This window comes from Zalophus californianus, unplaced genomic scaffold (assembly GCF_009762305.2).
Source record: "Zalophus californianus isolate mZalCal1 unplaced genomic scaffold, mZalCal1.pri.v2 scaffold_23_ctg1_1, whole genome shotgun sequence".
Classification (NCBI taxonomy): Eukaryota; Metazoa; Chordata; class Mammalia; order Carnivora; family Otariidae; genus Zalophus; species Zalophus californianus.
In genome coordinates, this window is record NW_023365531.1 from 84,175 (window position 1) to 109,764 (window position 25,590).

The 25,590-nt window shown below is 38.2% G+C and overlaps 1 long non-coding RNA gene across 6 annotated transcripts in view; it reads left to right on the forward strand.

Annotated features, from left to right (window-relative positions):
* Positions 1-25,590, forward strand: part of LOC118356670 — a 57,848-nt gene that overhangs the window by 21,668 nt on the left and 10,590 nt on the right. The window contains exons 1-2 of one of the 6 annotated variants that reach the window (XR_004819872.1): positions 23,469-23,487; positions 24,160-24,267. This is a non-coding gene — a long non-coding RNA (uncharacterized LOC118356670). Of the gene's footprint in view, positions 1-23,468; positions 23,488-23,567; positions 24,268-24,416; positions 24,458-25,590 lie in introns of those variants that run through there. The other 5 variants (XR_004819873.1, XR_004819871.1, XR_004819875.1 and 2 more) reach the window with 5 other exon arrangements.

Below are 25,590 nucleotides of genomic sequence, written 5' to 3' on the forward strand. Positions count from 1 at the left end.
CAAATTAACAGTAGCACAATTCAAGGGACCTCTTCACCTCCCATGGAAAGCATCAGCTGCAGGTTCTTGCTTTCTTGAAGCTCTCCACATGGTTACAGAAGGATCATAACGACGATGATAACAACAACAAAAGATTAAGGAGAGGAAAGGAAAAACCATGTGATTCAGAAGACCAAAGAAATATTTGATGTTTCATTTTCTGTGATTTTAAAGGCTACATGAGCAAATGACAGTTTGTCTTTTTAAATTTATTAATAATTTACTCTCTTTAATTACTTAAATGATGGTTAATCAATGTGTCAATAAGTATAGTAAAATTTTTATTATTAACAGCAAATTTTACATTATTAAGACAGAAATTATAAAAAGAATATTGGTACTTTGGAGACAATCAGAATGATAAGTATGATAGTTTTAGAGACACTGTAACAACATTTTACTCCTGACTGATTACATTACATATTGATATTAGTGAGCATCAGTATGTAGTGCAATCAGTCAGGAGAAAATGAGTGAAATGTGAATTAATGAGAGCTAATTGTATCATATAAGAGCAAGGACACAGAATTCTATCAATTAAATTAGTTTGAGATGAAACAAATATGAATATAATAATGTTTATAATAATGAGGCAATTAGAGCTAATGAAATAAATGTTAATAAAGACTAGGATCCCTAGCCCATTTCTGCCCTTCTCCTCCTGATTCCTTCAAACTTTGGGATTCTTTTCAGCCATTGATGCTCTGTCTGTATTAGAGACATGGGGGGTGAAGAATATCAATCTTCACAGTCTGCACGTTTCTTGATCTCAAACTTTCAGAAGGCTCCTCATGGTGTGGCATACCTCTTGCCAAGGTACTCATCTCTGATGAATAAATCATATCTATGGAACTTTTGCTTTCATATGCTGTCTTTTCTTGATCTGGGATAGAAAACTGGCACTTGTCATAAGTGTGGGTCTTTTCCTTTTCTGCATTTTGGAGAGTTGATGGCTCAGGTTTAGTGCTTCTCCATTGTGTAATCCAATTGGATTCTGCTTATTAGCTGCTTCCTTGGTGTCCTTAGGTCTTTGACGTTCATTCCACTTAATTCCTTGATACAAAGAGTCACAACTATGATGGCAAAGCCTGTTTCTTAGATATCTGGTTAGGAATGTACTCTCTAGGAGAAATTATACCCATTATCTCACAGGAGATGATTTTGGAGACCTAACTTCAGTCTGGTAGATTATTGGCATCTGTCAATAAAGTAGGACCAAAGAAATTGGACCCATATTCTATATTGCAATTTAGATTTGAGCACTTTATATATAGGGCAGTGGGGATGAGTATTGGGGAAGATGAAGCAGCAGGATATTTTGATCAGCTTGGAAAACTCATCCATTTAGCTAAAAAGACTATACCTCCCAAGGAGTGATGCATTCATACCAATTATGGATTAAGAAAAAAGGTTTTTTTTTTTGTGGTTCATGGCTATTATGAACATTGCCTAAGTATTTAAAGGGAAAAATTGTAAATTGTAGAAATTTCCACCTGATTATCTGTTTGGATGTTACTCTGGTTGGTGTACTTGTACTTGTCCTCAATTTAGCCTAGGGTTAGTTAGTGTTGATGAATGATATTTGATTCAAAGTAGGTAGAACTTTGTGCTGTGAAAATTTCAACCAACTTTCCCATTTGGCTACCATGTTTGTTTTTTTTTTTTAATTCATGTATATCATGCGTGTTTTTGCTCTTTTGTATCACATTAAAAAGACATCAGAATGAGCTGTGAATTAATGTTTCACTTGTAAAAGGTTATGGATTATGCTCAGCTGGTTTCTCAGGCTGACACAGGGTTCATGATTAGAAGAATGAAAACAAACATGAATTGAAAATGCCACTAACCTTTATTGGGCCCTGAGAATCCCAGAGCCTGCATGACAGGAGGTTTTCCTGTTTTCAACAGTATAAAGAAAATTGAAACAAAACAGCACGGATCTTGGCTATTTACATCTTTTAATGAATGCTGTTCACGTTTGGGTTCCTTTGTCCGTCTCCCAGTTTTCAAGGGTTTAGCTGTGAAAAGTGTGGATGGTATCACATACTCTTATAAACCATGGAGCAGACATCTGTCTAGGATGCTTTTTCCTCCAAATTATGCTCAGTGTAAAGGGCATCTATACAGCTGTGCATGTATAAGGTAGGCAATTATCTAATCTCAGTGTTCGTCAGCACTAGAGTTGGAAAGTATTTTCAGGTATACTATAAGTAAAGCTGTGTGTTTAAGTGTGTGTGCGCCGAAGGGATATTTAAGATGAGATCTCACATCTTCCACATGATGGGCCCATTAGGTTTGAATCTGATAGTGCTGTCTTTGAAAAACCTTTTGTGACTGGTAAACAAATACATTCACACCATAGGTCCCAGACCTTCTTCAGACTAGAGGGAGGTAAAACAGACTTAAATAGTCTGTTTATATGAACTGTAGAGAGTTTAGAGATTAAACTGTGATCCAGGAGATAGCACATCTGACCAGCAATAACTTGTTCGAGCTCTCAGTTTCTATTAAGATTTATTGTCTTTGTTTCTTTACAGTGACTTGGGCTTGGTTGTTCTTGGCCTAAATATGAATAACCTTGCAGTAACTGAAACATTCGTCTGTTTCTTTCCCCCTTAATTTCTCTTCCTGTGACTGCCTGATCTGGTACACCTTGTGACAAATTGTACTATACTTTTCACTGATTTTGTAGGTAATTTGATAAAATACTACAAAAAGATCACTAGGGAAATCTCAAAATAAAACCTATCCCTTCATCTGAACTGTACACACATAGAGGATGAGAAATTTTAGACTTTTACAAATGTATTTTCTTGTTCCTGAATTAAAATGAGTTCTATCGACCCATGCTTAGTCCTAAATACTACTATTTCAAGGTGTAACTCTCGTCTATATGGATTGAATGACATTCTTTGGCAGTGTATAAGTATTTGGGAAACACGAACCTGCACCTTTTTATTCTCACTTTATCTAATTATATATTGTTCTTTTAATACAGAATTTGTTTTGCATTTTCAAAGATCAAAGGATTCTTTTGGCCAGAAAGTGTTTCCACTTAAAAATATGGACAATTTTCTATTTTTATTTAAAAGTAGTCTTGGTAAAATTATATCTAATTAATAATAATATGATAAAGCAAAACTTACACCCAAAGATTGAGCATTAAGACCAGCTTTATTTTTAAGCATAAAGTTAGGAAATTTACTCGGTGGAAAGAGAGTTACTTTTAGTAACATTATTTTTTACACAAAAGTGATAATTTTGTTATTTCTGCAATTTAAAAGATTCATGCATATAACATTCTTTTATTCCACAACAGTGAAGTAGGCTTTTTAAACTTAAAATCGTATTTCCCATCTGGAAAAATGTATATTTTTTTCAGGTAAACCAAATTAATCAGGTTTCAGTCCTGAAGGATTGGAGGACAGGAACTGGGCTCTAGTTTTAACCTTGTGCTTGATGACTTATGTAACTTTGAAAGTCACATAAACTCTCTTTATTCAAAATTCCTCTTTATTGGCTTGTTTCCCCCCTGTAGCAGTCAGAATAGTCTAGGTTATACTGCAATAACAAATAAGTCCTAAATCTTAATAGCTTAATATAACAAAGGTTTGATTCTCATTCACATACTCGGTAAGGATCAGTTGTGAGCTGTGTTACATCGTTGTTGATATTGTCCTAATGCTAGAACCTATGTTGATGGAGTAGCCTCCATCTGGAACATTGGCCATTGCCAAGGCAGAGGGAAAAGAGAATACGAGGAAGCACATACTAGTTGTTAAAGCTTCTGCTAACACTCTTGGCCAACACAGGCCAATCTAGCTTCAAGCATCAGAGAAGTACAATTCTACCGCTTCACTGAAGGAGGAAAGACACCGCTACCTATTAATAGTCTTAAGACCACCATATACTCGGTGAGCGCTGTGAATTGTACAAGACTGATGAATCACGGATCTGTACCTCTGAAACAAATAATGCAATATATGTTAAGAAAAAAAGAAGAAGAAGAAGATAGCAGGAGGGGAAGAATGAAGGGGAGTAAGTCGGAGGGGGAGACGAACCATTAGAGACGATGGACTCTGAAAAATGAGGGTTCTAGAGGGGAGGGGGGTGGAGGGATGGGTTAGCCTGGTGATGGGTATTAAAGAGGGCGCATTCTGCGTGGAGCACTGGGTGTTGTGCACAAACAATGAGTCATGGAACACTACATCACAAACTAATGATGTAATGTATGGTGATTAACATAACAACAAAAAATTATTTAAAAAAATAAATAAAAGTTCCAGCAAAACAGGTTTTAAAGAGCCAAAAAAAAAGACTACCATATACTCTTCCCATCCACTACCCTACTTTTACTTACTTAATAATGTAATCACATTATAAAGTAATATGCTGAAAAACTTACTAAAATTAGAAAAAGCTCCTTACAACCCTACTACGCTTACCTCCTTACAACCCTACTACCCTTACAAATCAAAACTGTCTTATTTGTTCAAGTTTATTTAAATGCTTTGTCAATGTACATAATCTTTATGTAGTTATATTGATTTCTTCCTGTTTGCCTTGGTTAGACAAAGTTACAAATGACTCTCTAATGCTAGTGAGTGTGATTGTGGAAGTTTGTTTTAAACCTTATGTTGCAATGGTTTTCTAGCCTGTCTGTGGCTATAATATCTTAGTTATAATTTTGAATAATGAAACTAATATAAAAGAGAAGTTGGAGATAAGTGTATAAGATGATAACATATATGTGGAATATCTTGAACGACTTTACAGAAGATTCCATAGTAGTTAAAAATATTTTCATGTGTATGAGTATTATGATAGACTCAGTTTTTAAAAAGAATCTGATGTGGGCCTGTTTTCCTAAAATTTCAGTTAAATTATATCATATTTCAGCTAAATTATATTATTTTGAATATAAAACCTTATATTTAGGTTCTTTTATTTGGATGTGGAAGGGGTACAGGGCTTCATTTATGCAGGGCTGTGCAAAGCCAGGATTCTCTGAGGAGGAGAGCCCATGAATGAGAGGGTGGGAATAGAAGAAATCCTATTGTACAATATATCCAGTTTAAAGCTTTAATTTTCAAAGTGTGGTCATGCAGGGGAACATAGGCTGATTTTCTTTCGTATTAATGTTTGTTGTAAGAGTATTATTCTGCTAAAAACCTTGACTTTTGTTATGAATAAAACATTTATTTGTGATAGGTAAAATAAAGCTCATTGGGGTCTTATCAGTAGCAGTGCCATTTTTTTTTCCTTTCAACTCTTTCTGGAGAAGTTGTTGGGAGTAATACTAATCATGAGTGGGTTTGGGTGGTCCAAGCAACATTGTACCCCAATGAAGTGGTCTTTGGACGGAAGGGATGGAAGTTTGGTAACCACTGATTTGTACATATGTCTGCCTTTTCTTAAGAAAATCCCCAGTGCCTAGAACAGTACCTGGTACCTAGCAGACATTTAATAAGTATTTGTTGAATGGGTGAATATCTAAAGGTTGAAGCTAGAAACTTTCCTTACTTCATGTGGAAACTAAGAGATTTTTGTTTCAGAGTGATGCTTTTGTCAAATCAATGTCCAGTGTCAGCATCCCTGGGGAGTCATTGCCCTGGACAAACTGTTGCCTAGAAAGATATTAAAATGGAAAAATAGATCATACCGCAATTTTCAAGGATAAGTTTGTGCAGTGATAAACAGTCTTTAAAAATTTTTTCATTGTCCATACCCATTAGGATGGATACAGTAAACAAAAACAAAAAACCAGAAAATAACAAATGTTGGCAAGAATGTAGAGAAACTGAAACCCTTGCTCATTGTTGATAGGAATATAAAACAGCATAGCCACTGTGGAAGATGGTACAGTGATTCCTTAAAAAATTTAACACAGAATTACCATATGATTCATCAGTTCCACTGCTGGGCATATTCCCAAAAGAACTGAAAGTAGGGATGCAAACAGATATTTGTACACATATCTTCATAGGAGCATTATTCATAACAGCCAAAGGATGGAAGCAATCCAAGCGTCCATTGATGGATGAATGAATAAGCAAAATGTGGTATGTACACACAGTGGAATATTACTCAGTCTTAAACAGGAAGGAAATTCTGACACACACTGCAACATGGATGAACCCTGAAGACATTACGCTAAGGGAAATAAGCCAGTCACCAAAGGACCAATCCTGTATGATTCTCTTATATGAGCTACTGGAATAGTCCCATTGATAGAGACAGAAAGTAGAAAGGGGAGTGCCAGGTGCTGGGAAAAGGTGGGAAGAGAATTATTATTTAATGGGTACAGAGTTTCAGTTTGGGAAGATAAAGTGGGGGAGAGGGATGGTGGTGATGGTTGACAGCGGTATGCATGTACTTAATGCCACTGAATTGTACACTTAAAATTGTTAAAAGGATAGGGCGCCTGGGTGGCTCAGTTGGTTAGACGGCTGCTTTCGGCTCGGGTCATGATCCTGGAGTCTCAGGATCGAGTCCCGCATCGGGCTCCCTGCTCAGCGGGGAGTCTGCTTCTCTCTCTGACCCTTCCCCCTCTCATGTGCTCTCTCTCTCTCATTCTCTCTCTCTCTCAAATAAATAAATAAATAAAATTTAAAAAAAATCCTCAACTTCCTTTAAAAAAATGTTAAAAGGATAAATGTTACGTATATATTTTTTCACAGTGTTTCTTTTCATTGTTAAGGTTGCCGGTGACCTTCATGTGGCTAAATCCAATGATCAGTTCTTAGTTTTCACCATCGTGGGCCCAGCAGCATCATCTGACACAGATATAATGCTCCCCATTTCTTGAAATACATTCTTCATTGGGTTTCCAGTGAATCACAGTATCTTGGTTTTATTGTTGTTGTTTCTTTTGTTCCCTGTCTCACTGGCTAGTCCTTCCCAGTTTTATTTGCTGTATCCTCATTTTCCTGATACCAAATGTTGGAGTGGGCCTTTTCTCTGTGTGTCTCAACTTGCTCTTTAGGTGGTCTCATGACTTGACATATCATCTATATGTAGATGACCTAAATTTGTATTTTCAGCCCCTGCTTTTCCCCTGACATTCAGACTCCTGTAGATATTTTTAAAATGACATCTCTCTTTAGATGTTGATAGGTATTTCAAATTTAACATATAAAAAGCTTGATTTCTTTCCCCTCCTAATCTGCTTTCCACTCATGGTTCACCATTTCTGTAAATGGCCAAACATTTTACCTAGTTTCACATGACAAAAAAATCTTGGAATTATTCTTGGCTCTCCTCTTCATTTATATCCTGTATCTAATCCACTGACAAATCCTGTTGGCAGTTCTACTTTCAAAATAAATCCCGGATCTGACTGCTTGTAACCATTTGTACTTCTAGTACCCTGGTCTAAGCCACCACCATCTTCCTCCCGGACCATTGCGGTAGTCTCTCGACTGGTCTCCCTGCTTCTACTCTTGTCACTACTCCCTTTCCCACGTCTGTTCTCTACCTAGGATCCCTAGTTCTCCTTGAAAAATCTAAATCTGATCATGGCAAATCCTCTGATGCTTCTGATCTCACTTAGAGAAAACTTTAGGAATAAAGAATCTGATCCTCTTAGCAAAATATAATCATTCTTTTGTCAAGTAGAGTTTTGGTCGGGTTGCTGTGTGACTCTTTAAGCCCATATAGAATGATTCTCTGTGATGGAATATAATCCAGAATTCACAGAGAATGGGTATTTTGCCAATAAACAGTTTCTTACTCTCCTTTCCTCGGGTCACACATTTTTCTCAAGTGGCCTACTCATGTGATGATGATAAAGCTAGTAAAAAAAAAAAAAAATCACACCCCCTTCTCTTACCTTTCATTATTTTCAACCCAGTGCCAAGATTAGAATAGGAGCAAGGAGACGTTTATATTTTGGCTCACTGCTGTCAAGTTAAAGAGTAAATTAATTCACTTGTCTTGCTTTCTTTGTCAATGATTTTTATTAAGTGTTTTTTGAGTGTTCTCTTAGTAGGTCCTTTTGAGCCCTCAGTATTTTGGTTAAGACCAATTTACATCATGTTCCATCATTGACTTGCTTTTTCTCTGCAGGTTACTAAGAGAGAACCTGGGTCATCGTGGTGTCTCTTACCTTCCGAGGGCCTTGTACATCTGAGAGATGGGGTAGCAACATCTGAAGTAGGGCCGTTGAAAATGAACCTTCTCAGGCAATTTCCTGGGTTGTCACCTCAGGTGCTCTCTGCAGCATACTTTCTGGTATTTGATTCTAGTTTGTTTTAAGTGTCCCCTATAATTGGACATACATGTTATGAATAAAGAAAGTAGTTGTTTTGGAGCATGCGGGGTCAAGTCAGTTAGCCACCCCCAGTCATGCATGGTGCCTTCATAGTGTGGGCAGGGAACTGAGACACTTTCAACTCCTTCTCCCAAGAATATGCCCCCACATAGTCTAATACATTAGTTACTTGGTTATTGAACCGTATATTAAATCTGCGAGAAGCAAAGATTGTAATTTTTCTGATACCTAACAGAGTAGCTTCAAAGCAAATCCGGTGGTATTTTTTTCTGCATTCGTGCTCCTATTTCAGCTCTTTGACAGGAGAGCAATGTCTTCTGATTGGTCCAGGTTGTTATTCCAGAGAGAGATTCTTTTTTTTTTTTTTTTTTTTGCAGGATGTAAACTGGATTCCCTAAAGCGCAGGAAGCACAGACCTAGTTTTTCTTTGAGCTCTTGTGACCTTGGAGATGAATTTTCGCAATATGGGAGCAAAGTGTGACAGTATTCGTAGAGGGAAAAGGCTAGCTAGCTGGCAGCTCTCGAATTGGCTTCTAGAAGTGTCCCAGTGTCTCAGTCTGACTCACAAGCTGCCCACCGCTGTTCTGAAGCTTCCAGCACCTTTAAATGGTGCTAATTATTTGAATATTGCTTCACTCCTTCCAACCCCTTTAGGTCTTGGAAAAAAAAGAAAAGATAGATTTTATTGGTGGTGAGGGTGGCTAAGTACACACCACTGGAAAATGACGTTTTCTATTTTCTCAGCCGAGGCAAGCCATTAACGAGCAAGCTTTCCATACACTTTTCCCCAAATTTAACCTGGTGGGACCATGCCTGGCCCCAGCTAAATATGTTATGCCCTGATGTTTTGGGAAAAGAAGAAAATATTCCAGCAAGGAGTCCAAATATGGTACATAGTTATTTAGACTAGCCCTAGGGGTGTGCTAACTATAATCCTAAATTTAGGCATATCCTGGAACGATATGGCATGTGATTGGTGATTTTGTGATGTTTGTGCATTTTTATGCCCTTTCTGGCCTCACTGCCTTTGCAGATACACACTGGACTAAGTCTAGCTTTGTGTGCTTCCATTATTTTATCGGTGACAATTGACTCAGAGTTTTACTTTGAATATTATGAGGAATTCCCCTTGCTATTCTTGCTTGAAAAGGCCTCTATTATCTATTATTATCTATTATTAAAACTAGAATTCTAGTTTTAATGTTGTTTCCTTCTGTTCATTCACAAATTTTAGTGAACAGCCTCTATGTACCAACCACTGGGCTAGTTGCTGGTTTTATAGTTGAAAATGATGTCTGCACTCATGGAGCTTACAATCTATTGGGAAAACATACAATAACAATTGTACATATAATTATTTGATTCCCCTTGTAAGGAGTCCTTCATGGGTTGGCTTAGATTTCACTTTTTCAAAAAAATGTTTTTCTCTGTTGTGTTTTCAATTGCTTTGATAACATACAAATTTTCTTTTGAATTATAAATAGAAATCCTGTTCTCTTGAAGTAGGGTTTATACATTTAAATTTGGCTTTTGATAAAGTTCAGCTAGAGACTGACTGTACTTACATGCTGTTGGAAATAAATATTAGAGATTTGATGATATAATAAAACTTGACAACTATTCAGTACTTCTTTCTATATATGGAAAATACTCTTCATTATTAATAAGTATTTATTGAGGGATTTATTTGTGTGTGTCGCTGTGCTAGGGGATGCACTGTAGGGGATGCATAAATATTATCTGCAAAATGCTTCCTATATAATAAGTGATATAAAACATGTAAAAAAATAACCATAATATAAGATAATCTGTGATAAATGTCTTAAGAATGAACAGAAGAACAATTAAGAGATCAGAGGAAAGAGGTTTCCATTTGATTACATGAGTGATCGAGAAAGCTTTATGAAAGGGGTTATGTTTCAATTAGTTTTGAAGGATAGGTAGATTTAATTTTAAAAATCTAGTTATGATAGCTCATTTTTAAAAACTTTGAACATGTATCTAAAATCATAAAGAAGAAAACAAAGAGCACAGCTGAGCCCCTCCTAGGAGGCCTGTGTGGAGGAGGAGCATGTGCTGCTGGAAGGGTAACAACACCCCTGTCCCCTTTCCTCCTCTGTCCCCAGGGGTGATGGTCGGGGTCATTGCACTTGGCCCCCACCCCGATAGCACTGGCCGTCCGGGAATGGTTCCCTGCCTCCCTGAGTTGGGGAGTGGTGATCCGTTTGGTTGGAATGTTGCCAAGTCACCAGGCATAAGTGAGAAGGAAAAAGGGTGACACAGCTGCAGAAAGTGCCAAGGGTTGGGTTGGGTGGGGGGGTAGTGCCCTGCATTTCTCCCATGTGGTGCAACAGAAGGATCTGAGAGTATCGCTTGGATCAAGTGGACATCGCAGAGGGCCGCAGGACTTAAGCCGGCTTGCTGCTCCCCAACCACTCCTGAGGACTGTTAGCTGAGCAAGGGAGCCCTCGAGGCCAAAGGCCACGGGTGGACTGCTGAGGCAAGGCAGGGCCTGATAATGGATGACCAAGTCGGGCTTCAGACAGATGTCCCACCTCACGGCACTGTGCGAAGGCCTCCAGAGATCCACAAGCGTGCCCCACAAGACAGCTGGCCTTTGAATCCAGCCACAGAGGTAGAACTGTGATCCGGTGAGGTTCGGTAACAGTGAGGACAGTGATGGCCTACACCAAAGGGAAAGGGGTTCCTTTCCTCTTTTCTGCTTGCTCCACACAGCAAGGTAAGCAACTGGAAGAACTGGCTACGAGGGTGTGGTGCACAGCTTCTCCCAGACCCGGCTTCCAGAACCAAGTCTAGCCAGCACTAGGGAAGAAGGGAGAGGGGCGGGAAAAGGTGTCTGGTAGAAGGAAGGTCTTAACGTGGAGACGAGAATGGAGTTTTATGAGGAATAGGAGTCTAGAGAACTGGAACGAGAGTGTTGTAATACTCAAAAGGGAGTGAACATTTAGGGAATTGGGCCTGTCTTTGGATGAGCACACCACTGAGGGCAAAAGGGTGTGGGAAGGAGCACTTCACCAAGGAATCCCGGAAGGGGGAGCTGGGGGAGGGGGGAAGAGGGGGGAGGGAGGGAAGGGGAACTGGGAAGTAGAGAGAAAATAGGTCACCTAGAGGTTGTTGGTTGTAGGAACAGGTGGGGGCATGAGCGTTAACCTTGCTGTTCTCTGTATTCTGATGTGTGTGGGAAGAATTCTAGCAAAGAGTTTAAAAATATTGGCCTTAACTTACTTAAAAAAACTGGTTTTTAGAATACATTATGTTTGGATATATTCAATCCATTTTTTATTTTTTATTTGCAATTTGTAAAGCATCATGATTTTATCTTCTAAAATTCTTCAGAGGCACCTGCGTGGCTCAGTCGGTTAAGCGTCAGTTTTCAGCTCGGGTCATGATCCCAGGGTCCTGGGACCGAGCCCCATATCAGGCTCTGCACTGAGTCAGCAAGGAGTCAGCTTCTCCCTCTGCCCTTCCCCCAGCTTGTGCTCTCTCTCTCTCTCTCACATAAATATATAAAAATCTTAAAAAAAATTCTTCATATCTGTCTTCACTTTTATTTTCACCTTTAATTCTTTTTTCTCTTACATTTAGAAATATGTTACTTTTTAATATATTAATAGAGTCCTCTTCTTACCTTTTTATATTTCTGAGTTTCTTATTTCCTAATCTTTTTTTTGTTTTTAAAGATTTTATTTACCTGACGGAGAGAGACACAGTGAGAGCGGGAACACAAGCAGGGGGAGTGGGAGAGGGAGAAGCAGGCTTCCCGCGGAGCAGGGAGCCCGATGTGGGGCTCGATCCCAGGACCCCGGGATCATGACCTGAGCCGAAGGCAGACGCTTAACGACTGAGCCACCCAGGCGCCCCGTATTTCCTATTCTTGATATTTCAAATATTGTCTAAGTTTAAACTACTCTAAGCCTTTATTCTTTTTATTCTTTCTACCCTTAACTGTCGCTTTTTATTTGTTTTTCTTTCTTAATGGTTTACATTATTGATTTCAGTCTCTTATTTTGTCATTCTTAATGTTCTCCTTTACAAGGTGTTTTTACTGCACATTGTCATCACGTAAGGAATAACTATAAACAGAACTGAATGGCTGTCCTTTCACCATTCTCCCCAGAATCAAAATCCTCTGTGTTCCCTTCCCTTCCCCACCTTGTGTCCCCCCCCCCCCGACCCCTACTCTCTTTTCTTTTTAGTTTTCCAAAAATTATTTAGGCTAAAAGTATTTCCTAAAAACTCTGCTGATCTTATTATACAGATCACATGTTTGATTTGCTAAATGTTGTGAATTCTTCTATGATACACCTGATCTCCGCATGTTTTCTCAAATATGCAGTCCTGCCACATCACCTTTGGCAGTTTGTGTCAGTATGTAATTGTTTGGTGTGTCTCGGCCTCAGATATCCGGTCTTATCCTGGCTTTTGTTGAGACCCATTTTGAATATTACTGCTATTCTGACTGTAGTCCGTTCTTAATTATTTGCAATAATAGAAGTCTAGAAGTAAGTTTAAAAATTATTATGATTATTGCATTTTGATATGTTTGTGCTCATATGGTTACTTCTAATATTCTCTTCAAGTCGTTGTAAAGAGACCTGCCTCAAGAGACTCAGAAAATTCTCTTTTGCATTTTTTCACAGTTTCCTTCTTTCTAACACTTTGCTGTCTCTATCCCGAAGAAGTGCTTCTGTGTTCTTCGAAACCTTCTTGGAAAGAAAGATAAATTTTGTGTTTTTAAAATTTCCATTACGAGTTATAGAAGACAAACAAAACTAAACTAAAATTTCAACAAAACAAACAGGTATAAAACATAGATAAAGAAAATGAGATTTACTTGGAACCTGTCTCTACCCAGGGCAAACTAGGTTCTTAAAAAGTTGAAGACCTATCTAGCATGGTAGACCTTTTGAAAAGTTTTAAATCAGTCTTCTACAAGAAACTAAATTTGCATGCACATGTGTACAGGCTGATTTATTTATAGGACTTTGTACACTAAGAGCGGTTCAGTTTTTCAGCGATAGAGTCCTATTAACCAAACTTTTGACAGTTGTATAGATACACTATTTTATTAATCTGCAGTAAGAAAAATAAAAGGGAAGGAGAGCACTCTCTCTGTAGAGCTACTTCAAAAGGCACCCAAAGTTTCATTTTCCTATGTTCCGTCCTAACCAACAAGTTCTTTCTTTAAGGATATTATACCTTTGATTAGCTTAAAGCCAGGTTTGAATTCTTCCTATTTCTGGCCTAGGAAATGTTTTGTCTTGATAATACCTATTAGGTATATCTGATTCTTATGTACTGATTTTCAGTTAATTTTCAAGAATCTTAATTATGACCCTAAAGCCTACACTGAAAAAAATATTACACTATGCTTTGCAATAATGTATAAAATAACACACATTATTTTATTTGGTCTAAGATGCTAAACGGAAAACTATGTAAAAATTATGAATATATGTGTACACACACACACACACAACCATTTTTTTTGCTCGTTAAGATAAATGCTGTTAAACTCCCTTGATTGGGGTGTTTTGCCACTGTTTTTGACGAGTTGAGTAAAAGATCCCAGAAAGCACTTGTTGAGAGCATTAACAGGTAATTGTGCCCTGGACTAATGTTCAGCTATAAGCCTTGATGTTTCAGTCCCTACCGCTCCACAGTCTGGTAGAGGCTCCAGCATAGTTAGGACATCATTTAGTGACCTCCACTGATTATTTCACCACTTAAAATGTGAAGGTAATTCACAAATAATTCATGAGTGGTTGCTTTCTAATTATATAATAAGAAAAATGTACCATTTATGTTTTAGAAGTTGATGGTAAAGAGGTTTAAGATGATCAAAATTGTATTAAATTACAACTGTGATCACAGCTCTACTAGCACAGACTCATTTTACATGACACAGGATACTGGTGGCCTCCCGGTAGAGTGCTGTATTCCTCCCCCAGCTAGGCAAACATTATTTGCAACTGAATTGCAATCAGCTCTAATAGTATAGTATCTTAAAATTTAAAAACAAAAAACAAAAACCCATTTATCTACAGTGATTTTTTTACAGTGATTTTAATTAATGGAAAAATTATTGCAGAGCTTCACTCAAGGCCTGTACATCTGAGATGGTCAGTGAAAATTTGTCGATGGATTAGACAGATGACTGCACTTCATCTGCTCACTGTCCGATGGCCCAGGTAGTCTGAAATATGGCATTATAGGAACAACTAGTTTCATAGGAGGCAAAAAATATTCATCTTAAGGTTCCATGTCTCTGTGGAAAACTATTATGTAGAAAGATTAACTTGTATTTATTTATTTTAAAAGATTTTATTTATTTATTTGAGAGAGAACGAGAAACCACAAGCAAGGGGGAGGGGCAAAGGGAGAGGGAGAAGCAGGCTCCCCTCTGAGCAAGGAGCCCAATGTGGGACTCAATCCCAGGACCCTGGGATCATGACCTGAGCCGGAGGCAGACGCTTCACTGACTGAGCCACCCAGGCGCCCCAGAAGATTAACTTTTATATATTCTCTTCCCTTGCTGAAGGCAACGCCTTGCCCAGTGCCACTTTTCTACTGCATTTCACTGAAACATAATAAAAGTCACTGAGTGTTTGCATACTGAAATGTGTGGTCACTCACAGCACTTTTATTTTTTTTTACTGTGAAAAGCATTTTTTCCCCCAAAGGGGTACGTGCACCCCGATGTTTATAGCAGCAATGTCCACAATAGCCGAACTATGGAAAGAGCCAAGATGGCCATCGACAGATGAACGGATAAAGATGTGGTATATATCTACAATGGAATATTATGCAGCCATCAAAAGGAGTGAAAAGCATTTTAAAAAGAGTTTTTTAGATGACCTTTATATTTATGAAAAATGTCAGAAGGGCCAAATCACACACTCTAAAGTTTATTTATTTTTAGTAATCTCTACACCCAACGTGGGGCTTGAACTCACAACCCCAGGAGCAGGAGTCACCTGCTCTTCTGACTGAGCCAGCAAGTTGCCCCACAAATCACACAAATCCCCCCTTTCGGCTTTTTTACAATTAAAATTTAACATTTTCATGCTCCATCATTAATAGTCTTCCTTCACATCAGAGGAGTGGATTGGGGCTTGCTAATGGAAGACCTCAGTGGGTGCTCGTTGTCTGGAAGCCTCTTTGCTTGTTTTTGTGTTCTCCGTGTTGACTACCACATGCTTGCCACTGCTTGTCACTAGCTCCTCCAGACTGAAAAACAATCGGATCTGTTCTTGGTTCCCAAGCTTTGGTAGCTGCCATGGGGGTTGGATCAATGAACTCAAAATTTGAGGTCTCAGATCTCAGAATGTGGGCATTTGGGATGCCCCATAAGCTCCCCACACCAGTGTAATGTTCCTCCCAAGCAACTCCTACTGGGCCATTTCCTATTCTTTCCAGTAAGCGAGGGGCAGTTATACCATAAACATTTTCTGTATCAATGAATAACCGACCATAAACTCATGTAGCCTAAACTAGGTCTTTTTTTTTTTTTAAAGGGGAACCCAGGGGCACCTGGGTGGTTCAGTCCGTGAAGTGTCTGACTCTTGATTTCGGCTCAGGTCATGATCTCAGGGTCGTGAGATCGAGCCCTGCATCAGGCTCCACAGTCAGCACAGAGTCTGCTTCAGATTCTCTCCCTCCCTCTGTGCCCCCCCATGTGTGCTCTAAAATAAAATAAAATAAAATAAAATCTTTAAAAGGGGAGCCCAGAAAGGAATTTCAAACTTGATTCACATTAAACAGAGCAGATGTCCTTAGACGTCAGCAAATCTTGCTGAAGTCTAGTGTTTCCCCCTGTTTTCAACACTTAGAAACTCCAGGGAGCTTCTCATTCTTGCACCCTCAGTAGAACTTGCTTTCTCTCATCTTGCTCTTATCTCCTCGGTCCCTCAGTAGTCTCTTGCCGCCTTCCAGCTGGAACCCTCCAACAGTGACCGCTCTCTCCCACAGCAAAATGTGTGTTCTGGGAGGATGAGTCTCTTCCTGTACCACCGCCCCCCCCCCCCACCGCCATGACCTTAACTCTGATTCTAGGGTGAATTTGTCCAAGGAAACATTTGTACAAGGTACACAGATATGAGAATGTGTACAAGTTATGAGACAGAGAGGGGAGAAAGCTGGAACTCCCTCAAGTAAATAATTTTTATGGTATCACTGTGCACATCTATTTAGGCTTCAAAATGGTTTTTGTTGTTGTTGTCTTAAATGGGTGCATTCTGTGCCAGTGGACCATACTTTTAATGTTTTCTCCTGTGGTTGGCATTTAGAATGTTTGTCCTTTTGCAGGAAGCACTACAAAGAATATATCTGTGCTTATGAGGTTTATTCTCTTGTTGAATTAAATAAGATAATGTATGTAAGGTACCGAGCACAGTAAATAGTGGTTTTATTTTATTTCCTAGGATAAATTTCTAGAATACTTATTATTAATTAAAATGTATGTACAATTTACTGGCTCTTTATTGGTAGGGTCACGTTGCTTTCCAAAAGGGTTATACAACAGTTTTAGCCACTGTAAGCGGGCTCAGTGCCTCATGGTTGTTATGAATGCCAGCAGGAATGACCTTTGCTCCTTTGTGTGTATTTACTCTTTCTGTGAGTTGTTGTTTATAGCCTTGGCCTTGATGTTCTTCTTAAAAATAGCAATGCTACTATCACTTATGGACAGTTTTTCTTATTTGAATGTCAGCTTTACCTTTGTGACCTCTACATTTCAAGGATAGGAAAGTTGACGTTCTCCGTCGATCTGACAATCATTCTATTCTCTATCTGCTAATTTTTCAAAGTATTATCTTTTCTATCCTTATCTCTCTAATCTATCTGGAGTTTATTTTCTTAAATGGCATAAAGTGAAAATCCCTATTTTAATGGAATTTTGATTCAATCACCCAAAACCATTTGTTCCATAATTCTCACCTATTTATAACATGCTCTTTTATAATGTATTCATGTTTAAACAGTATAGTTGGTATATTTTCAGTCTCACCATTCTGTTCTACTGAGCACAATGTGCAAATGGACACGTTTTAATTCTTTTTGCTTTATAAATAGCTCCTGTAGAAGTTGGTTTTGTGTCTTTCTTACTATGTTGTCTCCACTCAGACAAAAGCTGGACAAATTGTTCATGGTTAGTGCCATAAGGCATGATTGTGTTGAATTGTTACAGTAATAAAGTTGTTTGGATTTTTACTCGTAACCAGACCTCAAAATAAATGTCATTATTCTATATTTTATCTCCACAACCTCTTATGGCAGGTTATTTTTGGAGGGGGGAGAGTGGTGCTCTTAAATACCAAAGTATCTCCAATCTTAAAATCTTCTCTATTTCTCTAGAGCTTGTGGTTTGAACTACATACAATTTCAGAAGCAACTGTGGCTTTCTGGTATTTGCCACCTAATGGCCCTTTTGTATATTATAAGAATTCCAGATTGTCACTCCACCCCCTTTGGGATATTTTAGAGATAACCATGTGTGTGTTTAACCAAATTTTGCTCAGAGAAAAGATTTATATATTTTGTTCCTGGTTTTAGATACTTCACTTAGTGGTACCTGTAGTAAAAGATAGAAGACTGAGCATATACTTTATCTCTGCTCTTTTCCAAGTTTCCACTGAAATTATAGAATAAAGAGTAACTTCCTAATTGTACTGGAAAACAGGAATGGTGACACAGTGTCCACTGTGGATAAATGGAGGAAAATGTTCACTTCCATACAGTTAGTAAGAGTTTAATTGCCTTAGTCATTATTTGGAAGGCAAATTTGGCTGTAAATACCAAAATTAAAGTGTATCCTTTGAATATGCCCAAAGGTGTATTTGTTAAGATATTCAACAACCTTTATGATCATCAAAAGGAAAATCATTAAGTAAATGCATGAATGTGTACATCCATATATATATTATTTGTATGATTATATTTTATGAACATCGTATATACATAGTAGTGTATGTATGGCATTAAACTGTTTTGAAAACATCTGCATACTAAGTTCTGAGTAGGGCCACCATGACAGGGGAGTGGGACTTGGTTGAAGGGTTGTGAAGAAGAAAGATGCACTTTAGCTTGTTTTTGCTGTATACTTGTAGCGCTATTTGAAAATTTTTCAAGTGAGCATCAAAAAATCAAATGATATGCACGAGGTTTTCTGTAGCTAGTTTTGTTTTTCCATGAATCTGTCATCTCTTGAATTTCTCTTTGCTTATTCTGATTGTAGATGATACTATCTCGTGATTTTCATCAATCTTAAAATTAGTGTGACTCTTATTTTATGAGTAAATGGTTAGGATGACCTTTTTCTCTTGCTATGGTTTCTGAAAGAGTGTAGACCATTAAAAACATACTGTGAGTTATTTGTTCTACATTCTCTTGAGACAAAATGTTGCGCTAGAAACTAGGTTCAGTTTTTAAATAACACAGTTGTTGTTTTAATATTTAAGTGTCTGCAGTACCCTGGATGCATTATCATACGTAGACTAGACATGTTGCGCATTCAGTATATCTACAATACAAACTGAAAACGCACACGGAATGGGGAACCACAGAACGAGCAAACGGATTTTATTTATGATGATAGTCCTTCTCAGGTTCTCTCTCCCTCTTTTGATGTAGGTGAGAGCAAGCTGGGAACATAACTAAACCAGTGCCGAGTGAGACAGGAGAGAGGATGCACAAAACCCCCTGATCCTAGCCAACTAGATTTTGAAGTTGAAGTTAATTAAGAGCAATATACAAATAATCTCTGCAAATGGTGACATTTATAAATGGATTTTGAATATTCGGAAGCAGTTATGTAAATCACCAAGAGTAAGGCTCTAGGGGAAATGTAAAACATGCAGGCTCACCTTTTAATACCTTTTGGTAGTGTTTTCATTAGACTTAATGTTTGTGGGGGGACCGTGTATCTGGAGGTAATCTGATGACAGACATGTTGTAGCCCTGTGAGAGGTGGAGCCCTAGAGGAGGGGGCTGCCGAGAATGGGACCTGTCGGTCAGGGTCAATGACAACAATAACAACAAGGAAACTGGTGACATTCTCTGTGGTTCTGTGGGAGGTTCTGAGCCTGCCCTCAATGGAAGAAGCAGAACTAACAAGACGCCGAGGAATCAGCACTGGAAGAAAGGGCGAGGCCTCAGTGCCTGTGAAGGTTCACTCCTAGGATGGGCTTTGGGAATGGGGATGACAAAAATGATAACCGTGAAGCTGTATCATTTAAGTGACATACGACTTTCAAGGAATTTTAGTTCATGGGATTTCAGTAGGACAAGTAGCGGGCATGTGGTAATTGCTGTTAATATATAGCTGGGGAAACGAAGAATATTTAATGATATTTCGACGATCATACAATTGGCCAGTGATGGAACCGGGAACGAATTCCAGTCATTCTCGTTCTTACTTTTATAAGATATCTGCAGATTTTAGGGGTAGCAACTTCTGGCACCGCTGCTCTAGAAGCAATTCTGATAGCACGTGATATAATTCGATCATGAATACTTCCTAGCTCCCCTCTCCAAACATTGGCCTCTCGGTCCTTGCACATTTTTCCTCTTTCTCCTTTGTCATTGGCAGAGGTGGACTTCTTACTAAGACCTTTTGCCATTTGCAACCACGTGGATGGAGCTAGAGTGTATTACGCTCAGTGAAATCAGTCAGAGAAAGACAAATACCATATGATTTCACTCATATGTGGACTTTAAGAAAGAAAACAAATGGACATATGGGAGGGGGGGAAAGAAAAAGAGAAGGAGCCAAGTCATAAGAGATTCTTTTTTTTTTTTTTAAAGATTTTCTTTATTTATTCATGAGAGAGAGAGGGAGAGAGAGAGAGAGAAGCAGGCTCCCAAGGAGCAGGAGGCCCGATGCGGGACTCGATCCCAGGACCCTGGGATCATGACCTGAGCCGAAGGCAGATGCTTAACCATCTGAGCCACCCAGGCGCCCAGTCATAAGAGATTCTTAACAATAGAGAATAAACTGAGGGTTGATGGAGGGAGGTGGGTGGGTGGGGATGGGCTAGATGGGTGATGGGTATTAAGGGGAGGGCACTTGTCATGATGAGTACCAGGTGTTGTATATAAGTGATGAATCACTGAATTCTCCTCCTGAAACCAATATTGCATTGTATGTTAACCAAGTAAAATTTAAATAAAAAAAAAGAAAAACAAAGACAATTTCATCTTTCTCTCCTCCATGATGTTTTTTTAAACATCAATTTTTTTAAAAAGTTTGTATATATATTCGGATCACTCTAGAAATCATTAGTTCTCTTACGTGCTGTCAGCTCTATCCTTGTTAAGTACTGCTTTTTTGGGCAGGGGGAGGGGAGAATTGTGCTGAGCTATTTTATGTAGCTCAGAATTGGATTTCTAGAGTCTCAGAGACTTAGGGAACTGGAAATGTGCTCTACATTTTGCCTATCAACAAAGCCTAATCAAGAATGCATTCTTTGCCAGCAACATTCAAAACAGAGATGATTCCAAGCTGTGGCTTGGAAATAAACTCCTTTTATTGCCTTTCAATTTATAGTGTTCTTTGCCTTCATTTTGCACAAATATTCAGGGAATTTTCCCATTTAGAGAACCTGATGCACAAATTAAGATATTTCAAGTACAGCCATTCATGATCTGTAAGGAAAGTAATACAAATTGACATGTGATACTAGTCTGAGTTCCTGACAACAATCAACTTCGAATATGTTCCTACATATACTCATGTGTCACAGGGAGGTTGTTTTTAGATTAACAACCGTAATTTAATGAGACTAATTTATTAATCAGACCTCAATTTGCAAACTTGTGTTTGTAAAAAAAAATCGCATGTGTGGTATTTTGTGTGTTTTGTTTGACTGTGTGTTTTTGTTGTTGTTGTTGTTGTTAGCTTTCTTTGATTTTTCTCCCCACAAGTAATCTCATAGGTTATGGCTAGCAGAATTGTTCAAAATTAATTTTGAACCCTAAGACAAACCCTAGGTTATCTGGTTCATAGCAGCAGAATTCAGTAACATTTAAGAGCAATATAAATAATTTTCAGAATGCTCATGAGGATGGAACTCTTGCTCAATTTAAACAATTCAGAATTTTGGAAACTGGTATTTGATCTGTCAGTCTGCTTGTTGGAATAACGCTTCTAACTAAACACAGAAAAAAAATTAACTGGAAGAAATGTTTCAATTCACAGAGCCAGAAAAAATAAAATAAATCTCAGATACCTACATTAAATTAACCCTGGATTTATCTTGCTAACATGGCAAGTCATTATATACTTAACACAATTGAGATACACGGTTTTGATGAGCAGACCATTTCTTGAAACAATATTTTCACAGTACATGAAATATAAGAGCTTGGGATAACACCACATTAACCCGGAGGGAGACAGTCATTGAAATGCTCGTGATTTTATATGGGAGGCTGAGCAGAGTAAAGCTGAAGATTCTAATATACAGACAGACAAGCTTCCAAGCTGTGACAGATGTGTTCTCAAAGTCCATTTAAAAGTCAGTAGTTTCTAATTCAGCATTTTCTCACAATAATAATAGTGAATTTTCAATACTGTTATGCATTAGGCAGTTTCTAAGTGCTTTATGTGAATTGTTTCATTTAATTCTTTCAAAAAGTCCTAAGACTTAGGTTATAATTAACCGAATATTATAGAAGAAGGATCTGAGACACAGAGATTAAATTGTCTTGAGGTCACACAGCTAGATCTCAGGCAGTTTGACTTCAGAACCTGACTTTTAACCACTTTACATGGAGGTGATGATATTAATCATGATCAGGTTCTATTCTCATGATCTATTACTATGTAAACAGTTGACACCCCCGTCCCCACCACCTGCCCCAAAAGACAGCTGTATTTTACTCACAATTTTGTGGGTTAAGAATTCAGGAGGGGCTCCTCTGGGCAGCTTGCATTTGCTCCAGATGGTGTCAGCAGAGGTAGCTAGATTGGTGCTGGGGGATTCCCTTCCAACGTGGTCACTTACATGGCTGGCAATTTGGTATTGGCTGTCAGCTGGGAGCTTGACTGGGGCTATTGGTCAGGATCCTTGGTTCCTCTCCACATAGGGTTGCTTAGGCTTCCTCACAGGACAGTGGCTGTATTGCAAGAGTTGAGTGTTCTTAGAGAGAGGAAGTGGAAGCTGCCAGTTTCTTATGGTCTAGGCCCGGAAGAGTAGCATAGCATGATTTCTGCTGTATTCTATTGGTCAACATTGTGACAGAGACCACCCAGATTCAAGGAGAATGGGTCTGCGTCTTAATGGACAGAGTGGCAAAGAATTCGCAGCCATCTTTTATCCATCCGAGGTACCCAGAAGAGACCATGAAAGCCCATATATTTAACATGTGACCTAGATTAAGGTTTCTCAAACTTGTCTTTACCTTTTCTTCTTCTGTCATGCTAGTTTTTAATGTTAAGTCTTTTTTAAAATACAAGTTTTCTTTCGGCTCTTAAGGCCTGTGATTCTGAGACAAGGTTGCGTTATTTTTAAATGTAAAATACCTGGAATATAGTTGGGATTCTATAGATGTTTATCGTTCATCATTTTTCCTTTTACTGTAAGGCAACTGTAAGATTTAACAAATAATGAAGAATGAGCTACAACTCAGAGGAACAAAATGGATTAAGTTGTTTGAAAGTACAAATATTCTACTTTATCTTTTACAACATACACACTCCATTTCCCAGCTTGTCATTTCCTTGTCTGTCATCACACTTCACGCCTGTGAGCTCTTTGGGGGCAGGGGCTCTGTCTAACTCATCCTTATACTGTATCCCCAGAATAAATACCATACCCTGGGAAATAGCAGGCACTCAGTAAATATTTGGGGAAACTTAACAAAGGCAACAAAACAACTTGAATGTATCTAGAATAATATACCAATAACTCTAATTTACTAATAGATGTTTGTCTTACTGAACATCTACTGTGCTGACTCCTAATGAAGCAGAAATGCATCTGGTGGCGTGACAGTTGAGTGAATGTACTTGTCATTTTAATTGTTTTAATACACTTGTAAGCCAGGGACATGTATCATTCTATCTCTGATGAAGAAATTCAAAATGTGTACCGAAGTTAATATTAATTCGCAATTGTGTATCTACCAAAAGTCCCTATTGATCTCTACTTCAAAAGGTAAGAAGACCTCTTTGTCTTTCTAGTGAAAATGTATTTTAATCTAATTGCAAGCCATTAGGCATTATCTATTTAGCTGAAATTAATACTAATGCCAGACACTTGGCCTGAAGTATCATCTTCTCATTTTGATGTAGAGTTTCCCTCTTCATTTGGTCTTCCTTTTTTTTTTTTCTTCTCAAATGATAAAGAATAAATAAGACTGAATATGCAGAGCACTACTTCGTTTGAAAATTGGCTTTCTCAGTACCAGGCATAAGTTTGTACTTTTCTACAACCCAAGGCCCATAGAACCCCTACCGTTAAGCTGCTCCATGATACCTATGAGATCTCTGAAATTCTGGTCTGACAGTTCTGAGATGACTCAGTCTTGCTCCAAGTTCAGAATGTAGCTTATTCACATATACAAGGAAAAGGCTATAGAAACTATTTTCTTTGGGAGTGGAGTCAAATACTTGGTGGGGGAAAAAATAGCTCCATGAAGATAAACCAAGAGGAAGATGGGTAGGCAAAACTAATACTCCATTAGGAAAGGATGTGTTTTTAATCTCTATAAATAATCAGGGTTGAACCAGTAGGATATCTACATCTACCTACCTACCTACCTACCTATCTATCTTGATACTATGTAGAAAGAGATTTATTATGAGAGACTGGCTCACATTATTACAGAGGCTGAGAAGTCCCATGATCTGCCATCTGCAAGCTGGAGAACAGGAAAGCTGACGGTGTAGTTCTAATCCGAACCGGAAGGCCTGAGAACCAGGGATGCCGACAGTGGTAAGTCCCAGTGTGAGTCTGAAGGCCTGAGAACTGGGGGTGATGGTGTAAGTCTTGGTCCACATTCAAAGGCCTGAGAACCAAGAAAACTGATACTGGAGGGCAGAGAGCAAATTCACCCTTCCTCTCTGTCTTTTTGTTCTATTCAGCCTCTCAAGATTGGAAGATTAGATGATGCCCACCTGCAATGGTGAGGGCAATCTTTACTCACTCAAATGATTCAAATGCTAATATCTTCCAGAAGCATCCTCACAGACACACCCAGAAGCAATGTTTTACCAGCTATCTGGGCATCCCTTAGTCCGGTCAAGTTGACAAATGAAATTAACTGTCATAATCTTCAATTAAAGCATTCTTATCTGAATAATCTTCAGGACAGCAGCTCTCATATTTTTTGATTGTGAATCATCCAAATTCATTACTCCTCTTTCTATTAAAAAGTTTTCAGTTTCAATTACATGCTTCAATACCTGTTTTGTCTTGAGTAGCCATTATGATCTAGCAAAGCAATGAGTAGAAAGGGAGTGCAACCCTGATGTTTATAGCAGCATTATCAACAATAGCCAAATTATGGAAAGAGCCCAAATGTCCACTGAATGATGAATGGATAAAGAGATAAAGAAGACATGTGGATTTTATAGATACATATATAAAATGGAGTATTATTCCACATATGTGTGTATATATATACATATACATATATACATAATATATGTACATATACATATACACAAATATATATAGTACAATATGTATATAAATGGACTATTACTCAGCCATAACAAAGAATGAGATCTTGCCATTTGTAACAACATGGATGGAGCTAGAGAGTATTATGCTAAGTGAAATAGTCAGAGAAAGACAAATACTATATGATTTCATTCATATGTGGAATTTAAGAAAGGAAACAGATGAACATGGGGGAAAGAGGCAAACTATAGAACAGATAAGACTCTTAACTATAGAGAACAAACTGAGGATTGCTGGAGGGGAGGTGGGTTGGGGGATGGGCTAAATGGGTGTTGGGTTAAGGAGGACACTTGCTGTGATAAGCTCTGGGTGTTCTGTGTAAGTGATGAATCACTAAATTCTACTCCTGAAACTAATATTACGCTTATGTTATTAACTGGAATTTAAATAAAAACTTGAAACTACAGAAAAGAGAAAGAAAGAAGTATATTAAATAAACTCATTTTGGCTACCCAAATTTTGTATTCTAATAACAGCTCCATGGACTATAAAATTAGAATAATTGCGTAAAATGAAGCATAGATATTTATTGTCTATAGATTATATTACTGCTTGTGGTTTTTTGATGACTGC